This window comes from Oncorhynchus gorbuscha, linkage group LG17 (genome assembly GCF_021184085.1).
Source record: "Oncorhynchus gorbuscha isolate QuinsamMale2020 ecotype Even-year linkage group LG17, OgorEven_v1.0, whole genome shotgun sequence".
NCBI classification, from domain to species: Eukaryota; Metazoa; Chordata; class Actinopteri; order Salmoniformes; family Salmonidae; genus Oncorhynchus; species Oncorhynchus gorbuscha.
Genome location: NC_060189.1, coordinates 55,976,716 through 55,996,360, shown reverse-complemented (window position 1 = coordinate 55,996,360; position 19,645 = coordinate 55,976,716). Strand labels below are relative to the sequence as shown.

The 19,645-nt window shown below is 53.1% G+C and overlaps 1 protein-coding gene across 5 annotated transcripts in view; it reads right to left on the bottom strand.

The window, feature by feature from the left end:
• The window catches only part of LOC124001246 (lipopolysaccharide-responsive and beige-like anchor protein), a 399,363-nt gene that overhangs the window by 230,305 nt on the left and 149,413 nt on the right, over nucleotides 1-19,645 (bottom strand). The gene's annotated exons all lie outside the window — the stretch shown is intronic.

Genomic DNA, 19,645 nt, shown 5'->3' with positions numbered 1-19,645 from the left:
AAACCACATACTGAGAGATTAGCAACAACACAGAAACCACATACTGGGGACATTATTAGCAACAACACAGAAACCACATACTGGGGACATTAGCAACAACACAGAAACCACATACTGAGAGATTAGCAACAACACAGAAACCACATACTGGGGACATTAGCAACAACACAGAAACCACATACTGAGAGATTAGCAACAACACAGAAACCACATACTGGGGACATTAGCAACAACACAGAAACCGCATACTGGGGACATTAGCAACAACACAGAAACCTCAAACTGGGGACATTAGCAACAACACAGAAACCACATACTGAGAGATTAGCAACAACACAGAAACCACATACTGGGGACATTAGCAACAACACAGAAACCACATACTGAGCAACAACACAGAAACCGCATTAGCAACAACACAGAAACCACATACTGGGGACATTAGCAACAACACAGAAACCACATACTAGCAACAACACAGAAACCACATACTGGGGACATTATTAGCTGGGACATTAGCAACAACACAGAAACCACATACGGGGACATTAGCAACAACACAGAAACCACATACTGTTACTCTATGCACATGACTTTACACATAAGTCAGTGTGGATGGACAGAGGGGTAAATGAAGGAACAGTTAGAAAGAGAGAGAAATAAAGATTCATGTTGCCCCTTCCGCCCTCAGCACCAATTATGTCTGTATAATATTATGTTGAGTGAGCCTGAACAAGGAGCAGTCAGCTGGTATACATAGCAGCCCTATAGAAGAGCTGCTGTTTCTGGCAGTCAGCTGGTATACATAGCAGCCCTATAGAAGAGCTGCTGTTTCTGGCAGTCAGCTGGTATACATAGCAGCCCTATAGAAGAGCTGCTGTTTCTGGCAGTCAGCTGGTATACATAGCAGCCCTATAGAAGAGCTGCTGTTTCTGGCAGTCAGCTGGTATACATAGCAGCCCTATAGAAGAGCTGCTGTTTCTGGCAGTCAGCTGGTATACATAGCAGCCCTAGTCAGAAGAGCTGAAGAGCTGTTTTCTGGCAGTCAGCTGGTATACATAGCAGCCCTATAGAAGAGCTGCTGTTTCTGGCAGTCAGCTGGTATACATAGCAGCCCTATAGAAGAGCTGCTGTTTCTGGCAGTCAGCTGAATAGCAGCTGCTGTTTCTGGCAGTCAGCTGGTATACATAGCAGCCCTATAGAAGAGCTGCTGTTTCTGGCAGTCAGCTGGTATACATAGCAGCCCTATAGAAGAGCTGCTGTTTCTGGCAGTCAGCTGGTATACATAGCAGCCCTATAGAAGAGCTGCTGTTTCTGGCAGTCAGCTGGTATACATAGCAGCCCTATAGAAGAGCTGCTGTTTCTGGCAGTCAGCTGGTATACATAGCAGCCCTATAGAAGAGCTGCTGTTTCTGGCAGTCAGAAGAGCTGGTTTCTGGCAGTCACATAGCAGCCCTTCTGGCAGTAGAAGCCCTAGCTGCTGTTTCTGGCAGTCAGCTGGTATACATAGCAGCCCTATAGAAGAGCTGCTGTTTCTGGCAGTCAGCTGGTATACATAGCAGCCCTATAGAAGAGCTGCTGTTTCTGGCAGTCAGCTGGTATACATAGCAGCCCTATAGAAGAGCTGCTGTTTCTGGCAGTCAGCTGGTATACATAGCAGCCCTATAGAAGAGCTGCTGTTTCTGGCAGTCAGCTGGTATACATAGCAGCCCTATAGAAGAGCTGCTGTTTCTGGCAGTCAGTCAGCTGGTATACATAGCCCTAGAAGAGCCTGGCAGTCAGCTGGTATACATAGCAGCCCTATAGAAGAAGAGCTGCTGTTTCTGGCAGTCAGATGGTTTCTGGCATCAGCTGGTATACATAGCAGCCCTATAGAAGAGCTGCTGTTTCTGGCAGTCAGCTGGTTTCTGGCAGTCAGCAGCCCTATAGAAGAGCTGCTGTTTCTGGCAGTCAGCTGGTATACATAGCAGCCCTATAGAAGAGCTGCTGTTTCTGGCAGTCAGCTGGTATACATAGCAGCCCTATAGAAGAGCTGCTGTTTCTGGCAGTCAGCTGGTATACATAGCAGCCCTATAGAAGAGCTGCTGTTTCTGGCAGTCAGCTAGCTGGAGGAGAGGAATGAGAAGAGAGGGAAGTGAAGGCATTTATCATGATATAACTCACACATTTCCTCCCTTTGAGCAGTGTTATGGTCAAAGGTGTCAGTCTAAACAATTCAATAAACCGCAGCTGAAACGCCAAGGCGGCCCTGAGTGAGTTTAAATCGGCAATTTGGTCAGGAAAGGGAACTTGACGGTCGCAGTCTTTCATGTTCGGTTCAATCTTTCAACACCTTCTCAACGCAACCGTCAAAAGAAGAATAAAACAACAAGGAGCTGGGCATGTGGGTCGGACGTTTAGCTCTCGCTCTCTCCTTCCCCTTTCTTGGGGATACGGACAGAAAACATTCAAAGAGCTAATGCCCTGACAAAACCACCCACAACTTCAACAAGCCACATTGTCAGGACATGTCTGTATGGTGGGTCAGTAATGGTCTTTGTTTAATAATTCGTGTCTAATCACTAGTTGTTTCCTGTGACAGTAAACAAACCCTGACCCCCAAAATCTTCCTTTACACACACAGTGATATACTGTATATCTAACACTATTTGACTGGTAGTGGAAACGGAGAACAGATACTTTGTAACCAAAACAAACAAGGTCCAACTGTGTTAACAAGTGGAGGGAGGGTTACGGTGTGTGTGTGTGACAGGACAGTGGTCAGTGTATTTAACTGTTCTGTCATCAACTCTTCAACTGATAGAGGGAGCTGGAAGCTGGGTGTTGGTGTGTGTAGACGTCCTTGGTAAACATACAGAGGCCTGGGGGCTGAAGATGGATGACAGACAGAGCTAGAGGAGAGAGAGCTCATTTGCTTCGAATACCAAATCAGACGTGTGTGTGTGTGTGTGTGTGTGTGTGTGTGTGTGTGTGTGTGTGTGTGTGTGTGTGTGTGTGTGTGTGTGTGTGTGTGTGTGTGTGTGTGTGTGTGTGTGTGTGTGTGTGTGTGTGTGTGTGTGTGTGTGTGTGTGTGTGTGTGTGTGGTGTGTGTGTGTGTGGTGTGTGTGGTGTGTGTGTGTACGTGCACACACATTATGATTTTCAAAAGCACCACAGATGTTCCACCTTGATAATATGACAAATGAAAAGACATCAGAACCAATCACACCCAGGCAGAACAGAAACCATTCTGTCCCAATGCCTGTACATCCTCAACCAGCCTGTAACCAACTGTAGATTAGTGGGATAACAGACTTGGGTAATTTAACCAGAATGCAGCAGTGTTTTGTGTCCCGTCAGGCCCTATTGGCGTTGACTACACAGTCATAATAAAGTGGGCACAGAGGGAATAGGCCAGTGTGTCTGTGAGGGGAGTAGAAACAGTGAGTTTGACAGTGAGCCCTGTTTTGGGCACCAAATGGGGAGGGACAACCTCGACTTATCCAATAAGAGCCACCCATTTTCATTTTCTGTTGATAAACATTTTTAAACGTTTTCCGTTGCCTGCCCTAAAGAACATGACCCAGGCCAATGGGCCAAAGGCTGAATGACGATAGCCATGAGCCTCGGCAGGCCTGCCCTGCAAGCAGTGGGGGACACGCAATGCTACTCTATGTTATGCAGCGCTGCGCCACGCCGTCCTACCGGGCCTGAAATAAACACCACAGGAAGTGCAGACATAAACAGGTCTGGCTCTGCTCTCAGGAACAACAAGGAAGAAGGAGAAAGGACACGTTGTCTCCTGAGAGCAGGGAGTTTCCTTACTGCTGCCCTCTGGATACTATTGAACTGTTCTAGTGACTGAAGGGATCTTGTTTGATATATTCCAAAACAGAGCTCATCCTGGACACACAGCTTCTTTTGGTGTAAGTTCTGCTGGTGTGAAAATGAAATCTATTTACAGTACAATGGCATGGAGCAGAAGTTTAAAGTATTTTCTTCAATCACTTGTGATTAACCATCCCACTTCACATTACCACAGGTCCCCACGAGGCATTCTGAACAGGCACGCCAGGGTCATATAAACAAGACTAATGTCCCCGTTATGAGACAGAAAATGACATTATTGTTGAATTAAAAAAGGTTATGACCCTAATCAGAGGGGTCACACACACCTCATGGTGACAAACGGGAGGCTATCTATCAGACAGCTCTGTGATGGGGTATGGATTTCTTTGGCTGCCCTGGTCATTGCGGTCAGGCTTTTATGGCTGTGATAAGGGCCATTCCATAACCCCATCCTTACCCTGATGAGAGGATACACGCAGCCATTTGTGACCTCTCACCTCTGACCTGACAAGATGTTCTACCCCTGGTCCTGTCTCATCGGTACGACCACCAGTCAATGTGATCCTGATGTTGGACCATAACCCAGCGTGTGTGTTTCCCCAATGTCAGGATGAAAAGCCAAGCTCCATTCAAACCAAATGCCATTCTCAATCAGAAGTCAATAAGCCAGTTTCTATGTTTGGTTTATGTCTGATGACTCCATGGCAATGAGTCCCCACACCCACACACACACAGACACACACACTTCCTCATTACCACTGATTATCCATAATGAAGGTTTAAACTCCACAACTAGTGACAAAACACAGACTTCCTCACAAACTCCTCTTTGAAACATCAAGCCCGGGCACAACACCACACAAAACCCTGTTAACCCCCCCCCAAAAAAAAAAACAGCCTGGCTTCTCCTCACCAAAAATAAACAAGTCGTTTGTGTGTTTCAGTCCCATCAGTCATAATCACAAGTATTTGTTAGTTTGGTAAAGGGGCTGGGGAATATGACTCTACAGGAGACAAAGAGAGCACGAATCGTCGTAAGCGCTAAGTGTGTACTGTGTGCTTCCTTTCAGCTTTGGAACGAGAACAAAAATAAGTCCAGGAGAGTTGTCTCCTAAATGGAACACTATTCCCTATTTAGTGCACTACTTGATACTTTTAAACCGGGGCCTACGGTGCACAATTTAGGGAATAGGCTGCTATTTGGGACGCGGAGTAGTCTCGTTGTTACAGCTACGCCTCAGAAAATGTACAAATACAAACAAAACATTACTACTGTGTCTCTTTGGTCAGGAGGAAACTGAATTACGTGGTGTCGTACAGTCACGACGAGAACTGCTAGACAGAACATGCCGTGCTCTCCTGTTAAGGGCTGACGGAGGAACAGAACTCATTCATTGTTGTCCATCGGTTTCACATCTAAGAATGAAAAAGACAGAATAAGAAACCGTGTCAGTAAAGCCACAGAAACATGCATTTATAGTAGATGATACTAGTAGATATGACGTGACGTTGGTTGTTAACCCTATAAACCACGTGGAGACAAGACTGTGACACAGAAGCCATTCAGAATAATGAAACATAAATGTTTGTGAAATGACAGAATATTCAGTATCCAAATGTCTCTGACTTGCAAACTTAAAAAACATTCCTAATTTATAAGCTTTGTCTACGATGAGAGATCAAAGACATTGTGCAAACAAGATGCATTCATTTCAGAGTCAACAGATGAATGCTCATTCCACCTGTCACCAGTTGCTGCAGGATAAGGAAGTTGACTCGTTCATTTCCTAATCTGGTCGCCGTATCAAAAGGACTTGTGACAGCGAGTGTCGACAAAGTCTAATTGCGGATGGGACTTCCTCAACACTCAACAACCCCACATGCCAGTTCTCAGATGCCATCTGTGTTTAAGGAAAACCTCTCTCAAAAAATGGCTTGCTTCCGTGTTTGTGTGATCACATTCACACCTAAAAAATATGAATATTTATCTGGCAGAAAAGCCTGGATAAAATAACGATCTGGGTTGAGGAGTGATTCGTATTTAAGGGTGGTGATTGAGAATAGTGGAAATGACTAATAAGACACTCACATGGGTCATTTCTAGGATAAAAAATACAAGCAAGCACGAGTTTGAAATCACCCCAAAATATTATCAATGCTAAACTATGTTCTCACCATCCAACAGTAGACCTGCACTAATCCAGTGTAATAGCTGATAATATGGTTCATTGTCAGAGCGCCAGTGATCCGACCCTTCCAGAGTTAACCTGTTTAACAGATGGACACCTCTCCTCAAGTCAATGGGCAGATCAGCAGACATTGACTTTCTTCCCTGGAGCACTTGGCTCCTCCCGACCCCTGACCTTTAACCTCTAGGCTGAAAATAGAGAGCGGCAGGACTTGGAGTTTAACCCCGGAGCACGGCATCACTACGGCTACAAGAGCAATACTCTCTGACCTGAGCGCTAGAGGCCTACGACTCTTAATGACCCGAAGGTGAAAACAACCTGGAGATGTCTGTCTGTGGTTGACTTTCTCACTTAGTCTTCTGTTTGTGATCAAGGCAGAAATTGAAAAGTTATTTTCAGATGGTGTAATCTGCCTTGGATTACAAAGTGGGTTATAAAACTAGGTGGTACATACATAACAAGGTAGGGTGGTTTTGTATTGATTTATTCTTTGCTTGTATGGTGTTGAATGGGGCTGTTTTATACTGTAGGGGTTACTGTTGTTTTCTTGTGTTTTGTCCATATTGTGTGTATTCCATTGGGGGCCACGTTGGAAACAAGTTAATTTTGGTTTACCATGTTATCCCTGGATTGTACCCAGTACATAGTTTTCCCAATAACATTTCAATCAATCAATCAATCAATGACTAGACCAAACAAGTATTCACAGATGTCCACTGGTTGCATTTCTATCCCTTTCTGCTGACTTTTTAATGATTCAGGAGGGTAGCCATGTAGTATGAGATGTTTAGGGACCAGGGGACGTGGGGGAAGGTGAAAGACGGAGGAGGAATGCTCTGAAACTCCGGGGCCGAATGCTTTCCCCATCACTCCTCACAGCCGGAGCAAACACCCTGCTGCGTACTCAAACACACACACAAGGTTCAAGATCAGTGCAATCAAAGTGTTATTTTTCCTCCCTCTCTCCTCCCCCTCATCAGCCCCCTAAACCCCAACCGTGTGCCACGGGGCGCAGCCCAGGGTCTGTAGCCTATCGACACACCAGTGTCCCCCTCCAGTCTCGTCAGAGAGGGGTAATATCAGGCTTAGACAGTTTGAAAGGTACTCTCCTGTCTGGTCAGAGAGTGGTAATATCAGACTTAGACAGTCTTTGAAAGGTACTCTCCTGTCAGGTCAGAGAGGGGTAATATCAGACTTAGACAGTTTGAAAGGTACTCTCCTGTCTGGTCAGAGAGTGGTAATATCAGACTTAGACAGTCTTTGAAAGGTACTCTCCTGTCTGGTCAGAGAGGGGTAATATCAGACTTAGACAGTCTTTGAAAGGTACTCTCCTGTCTGGTCAGAGAGGGGTAATATCAGACTTAGACAGTCTTTGAAAGGTACTCTCCTGGCAGGTCAGAGAGGGGTAATATCAGACTTAGACAGTCTTTGAAAGGTACTCTCCTGTCTGGTCAGAGAGGGGTAATATCAGACTTAGACAGTCTTTGAAAGGTACTCTCCTGGCTGGGAGGAGTGAAAACAGTAACACCAACCGGCACTTCATTCTTGCGGCACCCTGCTGATGTGAGCTATGCAGCTAGAGGGGGACCCTTCCTGACAGGAAGAGGGGCCTAGTGGCCAGGGGGACCTCCTAAAATTGAGTGGATTTTAATTTGGCACCAGGCTGTTTTACTGTGAGTCTGCTCAGGCTCGGGGGGGTGCAAAACGGCGGGCGTAAATTGGGATTATTTATACGTGAACATAATCCTGTTTTAAATCAAGGATTTTTTTACCTGACATGCAGAGTGGAGACTGACAGGCACTATAAATATAGTGTTATCTTACCTTCCAGGTTCCAAACTCATAAGGGTTCGGAATGTACTTGCCTCGCTCTCGTTCTCATATCAGTGTCTGTGCTTGTCAGCTTGTGTACATGGTGAAATGTAGAAAGAAAATTGTACTGGCTTATACAGCATTTACATTTGAGTCATTTAGCAGACACTTATCCAGAGGAATTTACAAGAGCAATTAGCATTAAGAGCCTTGGTCATGGGCACATCAGCACATCTTTCACCTGGTCGGCTCTGGGATTTAAACCAACAACCTTTCGGTTACTGGCCCAACGCTATTAACCCTCTAGGCTACCTACCGCTCTAGCAGTGACCTCTACGCCGACACAGTCTTGCACAAAAGCCTAAACATAACTTAATTTGTACATGAGTACATATGCAATCATGTTACCAATAATTGTACACTCCTGCCCACCCTCCTCCCCCACCACCTTCTCTCAATGTAAAGGATGGTAGTTGACTCCTCCCTCCACACCTCTCAATGTACAGGATGGTAGTTGACTCCTCCCTCCACACCTCTCTATGTACAGGATGGTAGTTGACTCCTCCCTCCACACCTCTCTATGTACAGGATGGTAGTTGACTCCTCCCTCCACACCTCTATGTACAGCAGGCTAGTTGACTCTATGTACAGGATGGTAGTTGACTCCTCCCTGCACACCTCTCTATGTACAGCAGGCTAGTTGACTCCTCCCTCCACACCTCTATGTACAGGATGGTAGTTGATTCCTCCCTCCATACCTCTCTATGTACAGGATGGTAGTTGACTCCTCCCTCCACACCTCTATGTACAGGATGGTAGTTGACTCCTCCCTCCACACCTCTATGTACAGCAGGCTAGTTGACTCTCTATGTACAGGATGGTAGTTGACTCCTCCCTGCACACCTCTCTATGTACAGGATGGTAGTTGACTCCTCCCTGCACACACCTCTATGTACAGGATGGTAGTTGACTCCTCCCTCCACACCTCTCTATGTACAGCAGGCTAGTTGACTCCACCCTCCACACCTCTCTATGTACAGGAGGGATGTAGTGATAAGTGCTGTAAGGTTGGATGTCCTGACAGACTGTTCAGACAATAACCAGTGACCTACAGGACACAGACAGCGCTGCTGGCTGATTTATCTGACAGACGCCTCTCTGATAGTGGACTGTCCTGTATCCAATGAGGTGATTTATCAGAGTGGAGAGTGGAGGAGAGAGGAGACTAGCTTAGCACATGTATGCTCACAAACACACACACACACACACACACACACACACACACACACACACACACACACACACACACACACACACACACACACACACACACACACACACACACACACACACACACACACACACACACACACACACACACACACACACACACACACACACACACACACACACGCAGACACACACGTACACACACACGCAGACAGACCTTTAACTGAGTCAGCATTATCTACTTATCAGTGTTGTGGATGGAAACCTTTTTAAGTGATGCACCTTTGAAGGCTGTAGATCCGACATGGTGACAGAGAGAAGCTAGGCCACTGTTCGTTGTCATGGAGAGAGCCTGTCATGGCGAATTAAGGCCGTTGTCGGTGAGGAGAGAGCGGTGAGCTCGGACTGACAAAATCTCAGAGATGATAGTCACGTAATACCCAACAAGTCTCAGCTTTGAAGGATCCATCGCAAGCAATTACCTGAGAGGAACAGGATGTCTTGATACTCCGCTTGGGGAGCTGGATCAGAGATAAACCATCTCTCTTCCATCCCTCCTTTTAGTCCAAAGGATTCGACTAACAATGAGCGTGGATGCAGTTCCTCATCAACCCAAAGTTAGATTGTCATCCCAATGAAAATAACATTTCTGGCCGACTTACTAAAAAGCCCACGGATGCCAGAAAACCAATGAGTTAATTGAAACATTAAACAGCCAAATGAAATGCCTTCCTTTATCAACAACCTTGTAAACAACAACTGGACCTATGGTACAGGATACTACATCTACACATCATCCTAGAGAGAGAAATGCTGGATCTATCACTAGGTAGAGTTCAAGCCATGTTTATGAAACCACACCACCACGCCATTATTCCATCACTTTGTATATGCTGATCAATACAACCACAAGAGACCAAGCAATGAAGCAAGAACGTCTCTGACATGAATGTCTCTGATCCCAGATCAAAATGGATCTTTAATTGGGTAGAGTAGCGTTCTTTACAAACGGGGTCCTATCAAACAGTGGTTTAGTATCCCCTCCTCAATGCCAGGCTGAAGTGGCCCTGTGTTGTATGTCTCATACGAGGCGTGATTAAAAACTCCTCTGTGGCCCCTAGCCTCTCGACCTCTGACCCCGGTCCCATTCCATCTCAACCCCTCAGGAAATTAATAAAACATTTCAGACACGATAGCTATCGCATCGCGCCATCTTGGATGAGAGGGATGAAGTGAGAGGAGGAGGGTGGGGAAGAGAGAAGAGAGACAAATCCATCAAAATCATCTCAATCTCCTCCCATCGCAGACCAATGCTTGAGGCTCGCAGACCAACGCTAGGGTCTACATTCTCAAGATGGCCGCCGATTGAAGCACTTCCTGTGGGGTTCAAGAGCATTTCCTGTGCCAGAGGGCCCTTCAGCTGGGCTACATAACATCATCAATCACTCTGTGCCTTTCTTTCCTTGTTTCTCTCACTTTCAGAGTCAGAGAGAGAGAGGGGAAACAGAGGTGCACGCAAATCACGGGGAAAAATGTCATTATCGCCACAACACAAGTCTGGCTGGAAGATGGAATTTAACCCAGGGAAGAAAAACAGATCTTGTTCTCTCTCTGAGCCCCGGTCCCTCTCTCTCTCTCTCTGAGCCCCGGTCCCTCTCTCTCTCTGAGCCCCGGTCCCTCTCTCTCTCTCTCTCTCTCTCTCTCTCTCTCTCTCTCTCTCTCTCTCTCTCTCTCTCTCTCTCTCTCTCTCTCTCTCTCTCTCTCTCTGAGCCCCGGTCCCTCTCTCTCTCTCTCTCTCTCTCTCTGAGCCCCGGTCCCTCTCTCTCTCTCGCTCTCTCTCTGAGCCCCGGTCCCTCTCTCTCTCTCGCTCTCTCTCTGAGCCCCGGTCCCTCTCTCTCTCTCTCTCTCTCTCTGAGCCCCGGTCCCTCTCTCTCTCTCTCTCTCTCTCTGAGCCCCGGTCCCTCTCTCTCTCTCTCTCTCTGAGCCCCGGTCCCTCTCTCTCTCTCTCTCTCTCTCTCTCTCTCTCTCTCTGAGCCCCGGTCCCTCTCTCTCTCTCTCTCTCTCTGAGCCCCGGTCCCTCTCTCTCTCTCTCTCTCTCTCTCTCTGAGCCCCGGTCTCTCTCTCTCTCTCTCTCTCTGAGCCCCGGTCCCTCTCTCTCTCTCTCTCTCTGAGCCCCGGTCCCTCTCTCTCTCTCTCTGAGCCCCGGTCCCTCTCTCTCTCTCTCTGAGCCCCGGTCCCTCTCTCTCTCTCTCTCTCTCTCTCTCTCTCTCTCTCTCTCTCTCTCTCTCTCTCTGAGCCCCGGTCCCTCTCTCTCTCTCTCTCTCTCTCTGAGCCCCGGTCCCTCTCTCTCTCTCGCTCTCTCTCTGAGCCCCGGTCCCTCTCTCTCTCTCTCTCTCTGAGCCCCGGTCCCTCTCTCTCTCTCTCTGAGCCCCGGTCCCTCTCTCTCTCTCTCTCTCTCTCTCTCTCTGAGCCCCGGTCCCTCTCTCTCTCTCTCTCTCTGAGCCCCGGTCCCTCTCTCTCTCTCTCTCTCTCTGAGCCCCGGTCCCCCTCTCTCTCTCTCTCTCTCTCTCTGAGCCCCGGTCCCTCTCTCTCTCTCTCTCTCTCTCTGAGCCTCTCTCTCTCTCTCTCTCTCTCTCTCTCTCTGAGCCCCGGTCCCTCTCTCTCTCTCTCTCTCTCTCTGAGCCCCGGTCCCTCTCTCTCTCTCTCTCTCTCTGAGCCCCGGTCCCTCTCTCTCTCTCTCTGAGCCCCGGTCCCTCTCTCTCTCTCTGAGCCCCGGTCCCTCTCTCTCTCTCTGAGCCCCGGTCCCTCTCTCTCTCTCTGAGCCCCGGTCCCTCTCTCTCTCTCTGAGCCCCGGTCCCTCTCTCTCTCTCTCTCTCTCTCTGAGCCCCGGTCCCTCTCTCTCTCTCTCTCTCTGAGCCCCGGTCCCTCTCTCTCTCTCTCTGAGCCCCGGTCCCTCTCTCTCTCTCTCTCTGAGCCCCGGTCCCTCTCTCTCTCTCTCTCTCTCTGAGCCCCGGTCCCTCTCTCTCTCTCTCTCTCTCTCTGAGCCCCGGTCCCTCTCTCTCTCTCTCTCTCTCTCTCTCTGAGCCCCGGTCCCTCTCTCTCTCTCTGAGCCCCGGTCCCTCTCTCTCCCTCTCTCTGAGCCCCGGTCCCTCTCTCTCCCTCTCTCTCTGAGCCCCCGGTCCCTCTCTCTCTCTCTCTGAGCCCCGGTCCCTCTCTCTCTCTCTCTCTCTCTGAGCCCCGGTCCCTCTCTCTCTCTCTCTCTCTCTCTCTCTCTCTCTCTGAGCCCCGGTCCCTCTCTCTCTCTCTCTCTCTCTCTCTGAGCCCCGGTCCCTCTCTCTCTCTCGCTCTCTCTCTGAGCCCCGGTCCCTCTCTCTCTCTCTCTCTCTCTGAGCCCCGGTCCCTCTCTCTCTCTCTCTCTCTCTGAGCCCCGGTCCCTCTCTCTCTCTCTCTCTCTCTCTGAGCCCCGGTCCCTCTCTCTCTCTCTCTCTCTGAGCCCCGGTCCCTCTCTCTCTCTCTCTCTCTCTCTCTCTCTCTGAGCCCCGGTCCCTCTCTCTCTCTCTCTCTCTCTGAGCCCCGGTCCCTCTCTCTCTCTCTCTCTCTGAGCCCCGGTCCTCTCTCTCTCTCTCTCTCTGAGCCCCGGTCCCTCTCTCTCTCTCTCTCTCTGAGCCCCGGTCCCTCTCTCTCTCTGAGCCCCGGTCCCTCTCTCTCTCTCTCTGAGCCCCGGTCCCTCTCTCTCTCTCTCTCTCTCTCTCTCTCCTCTCTCTCTCTGAGCCCCGGTCCCTCTCTCTCTCTCTCTCTCTGAGCCCCGGTCCCTCTCTCTCTCTCTCTCTCTGAGCCCCGGTCCCTCTCTCTCTCTCTCTCTCTGAGCCCCGGTCCCCCCTGACTCTCTCTCTCTCTGAGCTCTCTCTCTCTGAGCCCCGGTCCCTCTCTCTCTCTCTCTCTCTCTCTCTCTCTGAGCCCCGGTCCCTCTCTCTCTCTCTCTCTCTGAGCCCCGGTCCCTCTCTCTCTCTCTCTCTGAGCCCCGGTCCCCCTCTCTCTCTCTCTCTCTCTCTGAGCCCCGGTCCCTCCTCTCTCTCTCTCTCTCTCTCTCTCTCTCTCTCTCTCTCTCTCTCTCTCTCTCTGAGCCCCGGTCCCTCTCTCTCTCTCTCTCTCTCTCTGAGCCCCGGTCCCTCTCTCTCTCTCTCTCTGAGCCCCGGTCCCTCTCTCTCTCTCTCTCTGAGCCCCGGTCCCTCTCTCTCTCTCTGAGCCCCGGTCCCTCTCTCTCTCTCTGAGCCCCGGTCCCTCTCTCTCTCTCTGAGCCCCGGTCCCTCTCTCTCTCTCTGAGCCCCGGTCCCTCTCTCTCTCTCTCTCTCTCTCTGAGCCCCGGTCCCTCTCTCTCTCTCTCTCTCTGAGCCCCGGTCCCTCTCTCTCTCTCTCTGAGCCCCGGTCCCTCTCCTCTCTCTCTCTGAGCCCCGGTCCCTCTCTCTCTCTCTCTCTCTCTCTGAGCCCCGGTCCCTCTCCTCTCTCTCTGAGCCCCGGTCCTCTCTCTCTGAGCCCCGGTCCCTCTCTCTCTCTGAGCCCCGGTCCCTCTCTCTCTCTCTGAGCCCCGGTCCCTCTCTCTCCCTCTCTCTGAGCCCCGGTCCCTCTCTCTCCCTCTCTGAGCCCCGGTCCCCCTCTCTCTCTCTGAGCCCCGGTCCCTCTCTCTCTCTCTCTCTCTGAGCCCCGGTCCCTCTCTCTCTCTCTCTCTGAGCCCCGGTCCCTCTCTCTCCCTCTCTCTGAGCCCCGGTCCCCCTCTCTCTCTCTCTCTCTGAGCCCTGGTCCCTCTCTCTCTCTGAGCCCCGGTCCCTCTCTCTCTCTGAGCCCCGGTCTCTCTCTCTCTCTCTCTCTGAACCCCGGTCCCTCTCTCTCTCTCTCTCTGAACCCCGGTCCCTCTCTCTCTCTCTCTCTGAGCCCCGGTCCCTCTCTCTCTCTCTCTCTGAGCCCCGGTCCCTCTCTCTCTCTCTCTCTGAGCCCCGGTCCCCCTCTCTCTCTCTCTCTCTGAGCCCCGGTCCCTCTCTCTGAGCCCCGGTCCCTCTCTCTGAGCCCCGGTCCCTCTCTCTGAGCCCCGGTCCCTCTCTCTGAGCCCCGGTCCCTCTCTCTCTCTGAGCCCCGGTCCCTCTCTCTCTCTGAGCCCCGGTCCCTCTCTCTCTCTCTGAGCCCCGGTCCCTCTCTCTCTCTGAGCCCCGGTCCCTCTCTCTCTCTGAGCCCCGGTCCCTCTCTCTCTCTGAGCCCCGGTCCCTCTCTCTCTCTGAGCCCCGGTCCCTCTCTCTCTCTGAGCCCCGGTCCCTCTCTCTCTCTGAGCCCCGGTCCCTCTCTCTCTCTGAGCCCCGGTCCCTCTCTCTCTCTGAGCCCCGGTCCCTCTCTCTCTCTGAGCCCCGGTCCCTCTCTCTCTCTGAGCCCCGGTCCCTCTCTCTCTCTGAGCCCCGGTCCCTCTCTCTCTCTGAGCCCCGGTCCCTCTCTCTCTCTGAGCCCCGGTCCCTCTCTCTCTCTGAGCCCCGGTCCCTCTCTCTCTCTGAGCCCCGGTCCCTCTCTCTCTCTGAGCCCCGGTCCCTCTCTCTCTCTGAGCCCCGGTCCCTCTCTCTGAGCCCCGGTCCCGCTCTCTGAGCCCCGGTCCCTCTCTCTGAGCCCCGGTCCCTCTCTCTGAGCCCCGGTCCCTCTCTCTGAGCCCCGGTCCCTCTCTCTGAGCCCCGGTCCCTCTCTCTGAGCCCCGGTCCCTCTCTCTGAGCCCCGGTCCCTCCCTCTGAGCCCCGGTCCCTCTCTCTGAGCCCCGGTCCCTCTCTCTGAGCCCCGGTCCCTCTCTCTGAGCCCCGGTCCCTCTCTCTCTCTCTCTCTCTGAGCCCCGGTCCCTCTCTCTCTCTCTCTCTGAGCCCCGGTCCCTCTCTCTCTCTCTGAGCCCCGGTCCCTCTCTCTCTCTCTGAGCCCCGGTCCCTCTCTCTCTCTCTCTCTCTCTCTGAGCCCCGGTCCCTCTCTCTCTCTCTCTCTGAGCCCCGGTCCCTCTCTCTCTCTGAGCCCCGGTCCCTCTCTCTCTCTCTCTCTGAGCCCCGGTCCCTCTCTCTCTCTCTCTCTGAGCCCCGGTCCCTCTCTCTCTCTCTCTCTCTGAGCCCCGGTCCCTCTCTCTCTCTCTCTCTCTCTCTCTGAGCCCCGGTCCCTCTCTCTCTCTCTGAGCCCCGGTCCCTCTCTCTCTCTCTGAGCCCCGGTCCCTCTCTCTCCCTCTCTCTGAGCCCCGGTCCCCCTCTCTCTCTCTGAGCCCCGGTCCCTCTCTCTCTCTCTCTCTCTCTCTCTCTGAGCCCGGTCCCTCTCTCTCCCTCTCTCTGAGCCCGGTCCCCTCTCTCTCTCTCTCTCTGAGCCCCGGTCCCTCTCTCTCTCTCTCTCTCTCTCTGAGCCCCGGTCCCTCTCTCTCTCTGAGCCCCGGTCTCTCTCTCTCTCTCTCTCTGAGCCCCGGTCCCTCTCTCTCTCTCTCTCTGAGCCCGGTCCCTCTCTCTCTCTCTCTCTGAGCCCCGGTCCCTCTCTCTCTCTCTCTCTGAGCCCCGGTCCCCCTCTCTCTCTCTCTCTCTGAGCCCCGGTCCCCCTCTCTCTCTCTCTCTCTGAGCCCCGGTCCCCCTCTCTCTCCCTCTCTCTGAGCCCCGGTCCCTCTCTCTGAGCCCCGGTCCCTCTCTCTGAGCCCCGGTCCCTCTCTCTCTCTGAGCCCCGGTCCCTCTCTCTCTCTGAGCCCCGGTCCCTCTCTCTCTCTGAGCCCCGGTCCCGCTCTCTCTCTGAGCCCCGGTCCCGCTCTCTCTCTGAGCCCCGGTCCCTCTCTCTCTCTGAGCCCCGGTCCCTCTCTCTCTCTGAGCCCCGGTCCCTCTCTCTCTCTGAGCCCCGGTCCCTCTCTCTCTCTGAGCCCCGGTCCCTCTCTCTCTCTGAGCCCCGGTCCCTCTCTCTCTCTGAGCCCCGGTCCCTCTCTCTCTCTGAGCCCCGGTCCCTCTCTCTCTCTGAGCCCCGGTCCCTCTCTCTCTCTGAGCCCCGGTCCCTCTCTCTCTCTGAGCCCCGGTCCCTCTCTCTCTCTGAGCCCCGGTCCCTCTCTCTCTCTGAGCCCCGGTCCCTCTCTCTCTCTGAGCCCCGGTCCCTCTCTCTGAGCCCCGGTCCCTCTCTCTGAGCCCCGGTCCCTCTCTCTGAGCCCCGGTCCCTCTCTCTGAGCCCCGGTCCCTCTCTCTGAGCCCCGGTCCCTCTCTCTGAGCCCCGGTCCCTCTCTCTGAGCCCCGGTCCCTCTCTCTGAGCCCCGGTCCCTCTCTCTGAGCCCCGGTCCCTCCCTCTGAGCCCCGGTCCCTCCCTCTGAGCCCCGGTCCCTCCCTCTGAGCCCCGGTCCCTCCCTCTGAGCCCCGGTCCCTCCCTCTGAGCCCCGGTCCCTCTCTCTGAGCCCCGGTCCCTCTCTCTGAGCCCCGGTCCCTCTCTCTGAGCCCCGGTCCCTCTCTCTGAGCCCCGGTCCCTCTCTCTGAGCCCCGGTCCCTCTCTCTGAGCCCCGGTCCCTCTCTCTGAGCCCCGGTCCCTCTCTCTCTCTCTCTCTCTGAGCCCCGGTCCCTCTCTCTCTCTCTCTCTCTGAGCCCCGGTCCCTCTCTCTCTCTCTCTCTCTCTCTGAGCCCCGGTCCCTCTCTCTCCTCATCAAGGTAGATCATATCACCATACTCCCCCACACCCCACTCCCGTCTACACAACAACACAATTACATTTGCTTCGGCTGTGAGAGAATTTGGTTGGATGATTTACTGAAGCAATCAACGCCATCTTGGACCGTTCGCTTTTCCCATAGAGAGAGAGAAAGTCATAATGCTTCAGAGAAAAAGAGAGAGACCAGTGGGACTGGGGGCCAGGGGCCCTCTCTCTCGGTCGGCAATCACCAGATTCTGCCTTTGATTATATTAGCATTAAACAACACCCTGACAGATATGACAAATAGGGGCATTAGAGCATGTCATTTATTCTCCACTCCCTCCCTCTCTCCAGAACCGCTAGGGTTCACTTCCCCTCCCCGACGTCCCCGCACCCCGCTAGCCCACATCCACACTGCCCCGGTGACACCAGAGCGGATGTGTAATCTCTCTAGATTACCTCTCTTTTGGAGAACAAGTGAAGTGAATAATGGGAAGTAAATGGGATGGAGGGGAGGAAAAGGGGAGGAGGAGGAAAAAGGCAGAGGAAAGGCGTTGTTTCTTTTTAAAATAAAACAGATTTTTTTTAAAGCGCAGTGCGGTCTGAGAGAGAGGTGTCATTAATCAATTGTGTTTTCAGTTTTTTGTGGTGTTTTAAATAGGAAACCCCTCTTCTGCTAACAAACAAGGCCCAGCAGGGAATTAGTTATTATCCTGCATCTTTGGTGGTGCGTGTGTGTCTCTGCACTGTGGGGGTGCGAGTGTGTCTCTGCACTGTGGGGGTGCGAGTGTGTCTCTGCACTGTGGGGGTGCGAGTGTGTCTCTGCACTGTGGGGGTGCGAGTGTGTCTCTGCACTGTGGGGGTGCGAGTGTGTCTCTGCACTGTGGGGGTGCGAGTGTGTCTCTGCACTGTGGGGGTGCGAGTGTGTCTCTGCACTGTGGGGGTGCGAGTGTGTCTCTGCACTGTGGGGGTGCGAGTGTGTCTCTGCACTGTGGGGGTGCGAGTGTGTCTCTGCACTGTGGGGGTGCGAGTGTGTCTCTGCACTGTGGGGGTGCGAGTGTGTCTGCACTGTGGGGGTGCGAGTGTGTCTCTGCACTGTGGGGGTGCGAGTGTGTCTCTGCACTGTGGGGGTGCGAGTGTGTCTCTGCACTGTGGGGGTGCGAGTGTGTCTCTGCACTGTGGGGGTGCGAGTGTGTCTCTGCACTGTGGGGGTGCGAGTGTGTCTCTGCACTGTGGGGGTGCGAGTGTGTCTCTGCACTGTGGGGGTGCGAGTGTGTCTCTGCACTGTGGGGGTGCGAGTGTGTCTCTGCACTGTGGGGGTGCGAGTGTGTCTCTGCACTGTGGGGGTGCGAGTGTGTCTCTGCACTGTGGGGGTGCGAGTGTGTCTCTGCACTGTGGGGGTGCGAGTGTGTCTCTGCACTGTGGGGGTGCGAGTGTGTCTCTGCACTGTGGGGGTGCGAGTGTGTCTCTGCACTGTGGGGGTGCGAGTGTGTCTCTGCACTGTGGGGGTGCGAGTGTGTCTCTGCACTGTGGGGGTGCGAGTGTGTCTCTGCACTGTGGGGGTGCGAGTGTGTCTCTGCACTGTGGGGGTGCGAGTGTGTCTCTGCACTGTGGGGGTGCGAGTGTGTCTCTGCACTGTGGGGGTGCGAGTGTGTCTCTGCACTGTGGGGGTGCGAGTGTGTCTCTGCACTGTGGGGGTGCGAGTGTGTCTCTGCACTGTGGGGGTGCGAGTGTGTCTCTGCACTGTGGGGGTGCGAGTGTGTCTCTGCACTGTGGGGGTGCGAGTGTGTCTCTGCACTGTGGGGGTGCGAGTGTGTCTCTGCACTGTGGGGGTGCGAGTGTGTCTCTGCACTGTGGGGGTGCGAGTGTGTCTCTGCACTGTGGGGGTGCGAGTGTGTCTCTGCACTGTGGGGGTGCGAGTGTGTCTCTGCACTGTGGGGGTGCGAGTGTGTCTCTGCACTGTGGGGGTGCGAGTGTGTCTCTGCACTGTGGGGGTGCGAGTGTGTCTCTGCACTGTGGGGGTGCGAGTGTGTCTCTGCACTGTGGGGGTGCGAGTGTGTCTCTGCACTGTGGGGGTGCGAGTGTGTCTCTGCACTGTGGGGGTGCGAGTGTGTCTCTGCACTGTGGGGGTGCGAGTGTGTCTCTGCACTGTGGGGGTGCGAGTGTGTCTCTGCACTGTGGGGGTGCGAGTGCTCTGCACTGTGGGGGTGCGTGTGTCTCTGCACTGTGGGGGTGCGAGTGTGTCTCTGCACTGTGGGGGTGCGAGTGTGTCTCTGCACTGTGGGGGTGCGAGTGTGTCTCTGCACTGTGGGGGTGCGAGTGTGTCTCTGCACTGTGGGGTGCGAGTGTGTCTCTGCACTGTGGGGGTGCGTGTGTCTGTGTGTGTGTGTGTGTGTGTGTGTGTGTGTGTGTGTGTGTGTGTGTGTGTGTGTGTGTGTGTGTGTGTGTGTGTGTGTGTGTGTGTGTGTGTGTGTGTGTGTGTGTGTGTGTGTGTGTGTGTGTGTGTGTGTGTGTGTGTGTGTGTGTGTGTGTGTGTGTGTGTGAGCATGCGTGTGTACGCTTACCTGTGTGTGTGCCTGCCTGAGTGTGTGTGCAGTGTATTAATACATGTAAATGTCCAGTCAGGACCAGCAGACCATGGCCTCTCCCTGATCCCTGCTCCCCACCATTAGCTGTGTGATCTATCTCCAGTTTATTGACACCCAGCCCATTGATCTACTGCTGCACCACACCTGCTATGATTCCTTCATCTGTATTCATGAATCCTCCATCAGCACGGCACTAAATAAACTTGGACACAAAAAACAACCAAACAGAAGGGGAAGCTGCTAATCGGAATCAATGCAAAGCAGCATTTCCCCTCCACATCAGGTTGGCCCCAGCCACAGAGGAACGCTGAGGGCTACCAGGGTCAAAGGTTGACGGACAGGTCGGGAACCCTTGAC